The following is a 4,555-nucleotide window of genomic DNA, read 5'->3' as shown; positions in this document are numbered from 1 at the left end:
CTTGCATCTTTTTGATAATAGCCACTCTATTGTGTGAGGTGATATTTCATTGTGGTTTTAATTTGCATTTCCCTAATGATTAGTGATGTTGAGTGCTTTTTCATATAGCTGTTGGCCATTTGTATGTCTTCTGTTTTTGTTTTTTTTTTTTTCTTTTTTTTGAGACAGAGTCTCTCTCTGTTGCCCAGGCTAGAGTGCAGTGGCATGATCTCAGCTCACTGCAACCTTCACCTCCTGGGATCAAGCGATTCTTGTGCCCTCCCACTTGAGTAGCTGGGACTACAGGTGTGTGTCACCACACCTGGCTAATTTTTATGGTTTTGGTAGAGACAGGGTTTCACCATGTTGGCCCGGCTGGTCTCGAACTCCTGGGCTCAAGCAATCCCCTGCCTCGGCCTCCCAAAGTGCTGGGATTACAGGCGTGAGCCACCGTACCCAGCCTGTATGTCTTCTTTTAATAAATGTTTATTCAAGTCCTTTGACCATTTTTAACTGTATTATTTGTTTTCTTGCTATTGAGTTGTTTGAGTTCCTTATAGATTTTGGATATTAACCCCTTATCACATGTATGGTTTGTAAATATGTTTTCCTAATCTATAGGTTGTTTCTTCACTCTGTTGTTTCCTTTGTGGTGCAGAAGCTTTTTAGTTTGAAGTAATCCCATTTGTCTATTTTTGCTGTACCCCTGATTTTGGAGTCAAATTCAAAAAAATAATTGCCCAGACCAGTGTCATGCAGTTGGACCCTTATCTCTTAACATATACAAAAAGTAATTGAAATGAATCAAAGTCCTGAATGCAAGAGCTAAAACTCTAAAACTTTTAGAAGAAAAAAAAATAAGTATAAGCCTTCATGACCTTCAATTAGGCAACGGTTTCTTTGACATGACACCAAAAGCACAAACAACCAAATGAAACAAATAGATAAATCAGGCTTCATCAAAATCAAAAACTTTTGTGCTTCAAAGGACACTGTCAGGAAAGTGCAAAGGCAACCCACAGAATGGGAGAAGATATTTCAAATCATATATATCTGTTAACGGTCTAGCATCCACAATATATAAAGAAATCTTACAACTCAACAATAAAAGGATAAATAATTCAATTGTTAAATGCAAATCAAAACCGCAAGATACTTCCTCACACCCACTAGGATGGCTTCAACGTAAAAGACAAAAAAACAAGTGTTGGTGAGGATGTGGAGAAACTGGGACCCTCATACACTACTGGTGGGAATGTAAGATGATGCAGCCACTTTTTTTTTTTTTTTTTTTTTGAGACAGAGTCTTGCTCTGTCACCCAGGCTGGAATGCAATGGCATGATCTCAGCTCGCTGCAACCTCTGCTATTTTTTAAAATTGCTGAGTAAAATGTTGGATGTGACTCAGGCATCCCGAAAGTCTCAAAGCTCTGAATATTCAACGTCAATTTAAAGAAGACACAAGATACTGGGCTTTTTTTCCCCATTGTCAAAATATGGGGCGTATGCCGTTGCAAGTTGAGTATGTAAAAAACCATGATGCTATTTTATAGTCATGGAATCAATCACGAGAATTCACAGTCTTGTGAACAGGGACTTCTCATATGTGATAAATGACTTGATTGCTGTGTTTCTGATTAGCGGCTTTTCAAGTGCATTACAAATGTTGGAAACATCCATTAGTCACTATTTAGCAACATTTTAGGAACTGATTAAAGTGAATCAGTGTTTCAGAAACATAGAGGAACTACTTGTGCTATGAACACAACAGTGAAGATATCCAGCAGATCCTTTCGGAAGAGAGAAATAGACAAGAATCTTAAGCCACCTTCCTTTTGTTGTTGTTGTTAGAGACAGAGTCTCACTCTGTCACCCACACTGGACTGCAGTAGTGTGATCATAGCTCACTGCAGCCTCAATCTCCCAATCTCAAGCAATCCTCCCACCTCAGCCTCCTAAGTAGCTCGGACTACAGGTGCACACCACCACACCTGGCTCATTTTTTTTATTTTTCTAATTTTTAGTAGAGACGAGCTCTTGCTATGTTGCCCAGGCTAGTCTCAAACTCCTAGCCTCAAGCGATCCTTAAGCCTCAGCCTCCCAGAGTGCTGGGATTACAGGCATGAGCCACTGCTCCCATCCCAGGCCATCTTCTGAATGTAATTTAATTTCTGCAGGCTTGCCAGTTAGCTTGTCACTTTTACCTAGAAGTATTTCAGAGAGAAAAAAAAAAAGCAGGTGTGGGGCGAGAGGGAAAGCAGACACAAATGCAATCCAATATTATAGTAGAAGATCACTGCTTAGATTGTCTCCATAGTTCATCTTTGCTTTGGTTTCCATCTTAATTTTTTTTGTGAAAAGATATACATATATTTAGAATTAGCCAGTTGGACTCAGTTTAGATGATCCCAATTTTGTTGGCAACATCCAAAGCATCGTAATCAGGAGCCAGTGGAACATATGCCTTCTTCTCTCCATCAGGCCGAATCAGGGTGTTGACCTTGGCCATGTCAATGTCATAGAGCTTTTTCACAGACTGTTTGATCTGGTGCTTGTTGGCTTTAACATCCACAATGAACACACATGTGTTGTTGTCACCTATCTTCTTTATGGCCAACTCAGTGGTCAGCGGAAACTTGATAATAGCATAGTGGTGAAGCTTGTTTCTCCTGGGGGTGCTCTTCTGAGGATATTTGGGCTGCCTCTGGAGTCGCAGTGTTTTGGGCTGCTGGAAGGTGGGTGACATGTGGATCATTTTTTTTGTGGCTGTGGACACCTTTCAACACTGCCTTCTTGGCCTTTAAAGCCTTTGCTTTGGCTTCAGCTTTAGGAGGGCAGGAGCTTCCTTTTTTGCTTTCGGTGCTATCTTATGAAAAGCCCATCTTAATTTTTAAATTGAGATTGGTAAAGTTTTTCTATTTCTTCATAGTAAATATGTTCAGCTTTGCAGGCCATACATACAGTCTCTGTTGCAACTACTCAGCTCTGCCTTTGTAAGAACAAAGCAGCCATAGGCAATATGTAAATGAAGGGTGTGTGTAGCTGTGTTTCCATGAAACTTTATTAATAAAAACAGGCATCGGGGCTGGGCACGGTGGCTCATGCCTGTAATCCCAGCACTTTGGGAGGCCAAGGTGGGAAGATCACTTGAGCTCAGGAGTTCGAAACCAGCCTGGCCAACATGGTGAAACCCTGTCTCTACAAAAAATACACAAATTAGCTGGGCGTGGTGGCACGCACCTGTAGTCCCAGCTACTCAGGAGGCTGAGGCAGGAGAATCGCTTGAACCCAGGAGGCGGACGTTGCATGCAGTGAGCCAAGATCGCACCACTGCACCCAGCCTGGTGACAGAACGAGACTCCATCTCAAAAACAAACAAACAAACAAACAAACAAAAACCAGGCATTAGGTTGGATTTGGCCCATGGGTCACAGTTCATCAACCCAGCTCTTCACTATGCTAGAATCAAGAGCCATGATTATGTTTTACAATTTTGATAGCTGCTGACATCAGTGATTGTATGTAATATTTACCCTACTTCAGACCAATATTTATTTCCTTTTCTCTTTGTACATTGCCAGATTACATTGCAATGCTATATCACAAATTTGGAGGTAACACATTTTAATGGGAAGGAAAGATTGTGATAATGGAGACAAATATACATCACTCCAAGCCTCCCCACCGCTATCCTGTACTCCCATGAAAATGAATGATTGTGGAGGAGTGGAGCAAGAAGTTTTCAGTGGAAATAGTGAAATGATTCTAAAATCCCTCTGCTTCCACCAAGCATGGTGGTTCACACCTGTAATCCCAGAACTTTGGGAGGCTGAGGCGGGTGGATCACCCGAGGTCAGGAGTTCGAGGCCAGCCTGGCCAACATGGTGAAACCCCATCTCTACTAAAAATACAAAAATTAGCTGGGCATGGTGGTGCACGCCTGTAGTCCCAGCTACTCGGGAGACTGAGACAGGAGAATTGCTTGAACCTGGGAGGCAGAGGTTGCAATGAGCCGAGATAGCACCACTGCACTCCAGCCTGGGTGACGGAGCAAGACTCCGTCTCAAAAAAACAAAAAACAAACAAACAAAACCCCCAAAAAACAAAAAGAAACGCTTCGCTTCCCCTCCTCAGTCCTTAACTTCCTCTCTTCTTCCCCTTTCAGAATGAGATTTTGCGTGGTAAGATTTGGGGAGACATGTTTTGATATTCCTTGTGCTTTTGAATGGGAGGCCAAGCAGGGCTTCAGGAAGTGAAGCCCAGAGCTGGTGTTCCTGGGCTTGGTGACAGGTCCTGGGCCCCTCCGTGTCTGAGGATACCATTCTATGTGTCCCCATCACAACTCCAAGGTTTGATGCTGGTGGAGCTGATTGCTTCCATGAGGGCTTCATAGTCTAATTCTAGCACATTCTCCATTTCTCAATGGACCACTCCAAAAAGCTTCCCTCAAAGGATCAGTCTGGCCAAGAAAAACTTGCATGGCCCTGGGTACCGCCATTTCTACCTGCACAGCTCCAGGCAACTGCAGAATCCTGATGCCCGCTCTATGTGGGACCAAGAAAGGCCCTCTCGACAT

At 42.8% G+C, this 4,555-nt stretch overlaps 1 pseudogene; it reads right to left on the bottom strand.

Moving 5' to 3' along the window:
• Positions 1 to 2,227: 2,227 nt before the first annotated feature.
• Positions 2,228 to 4,555, bottom strand: LOC116482224 (large ribosomal subunit protein uL23-like; annotated as a pseudogene).

The sequence above is a fragment of the Hylobates moloch genome, unplaced genomic scaffold (assembly GCF_009828535.3).
Source record: "Hylobates moloch isolate HMO894 unplaced genomic scaffold, HMol_V3 SCAFFOLD_14, whole genome shotgun sequence".
NCBI classification, from domain to species: Eukaryota; Metazoa; Chordata; class Mammalia; order Primates; family Hylobatidae; genus Hylobates; species Hylobates moloch.
This window is presented reverse-complemented; position numbering and strand designations above follow the sequence as displayed.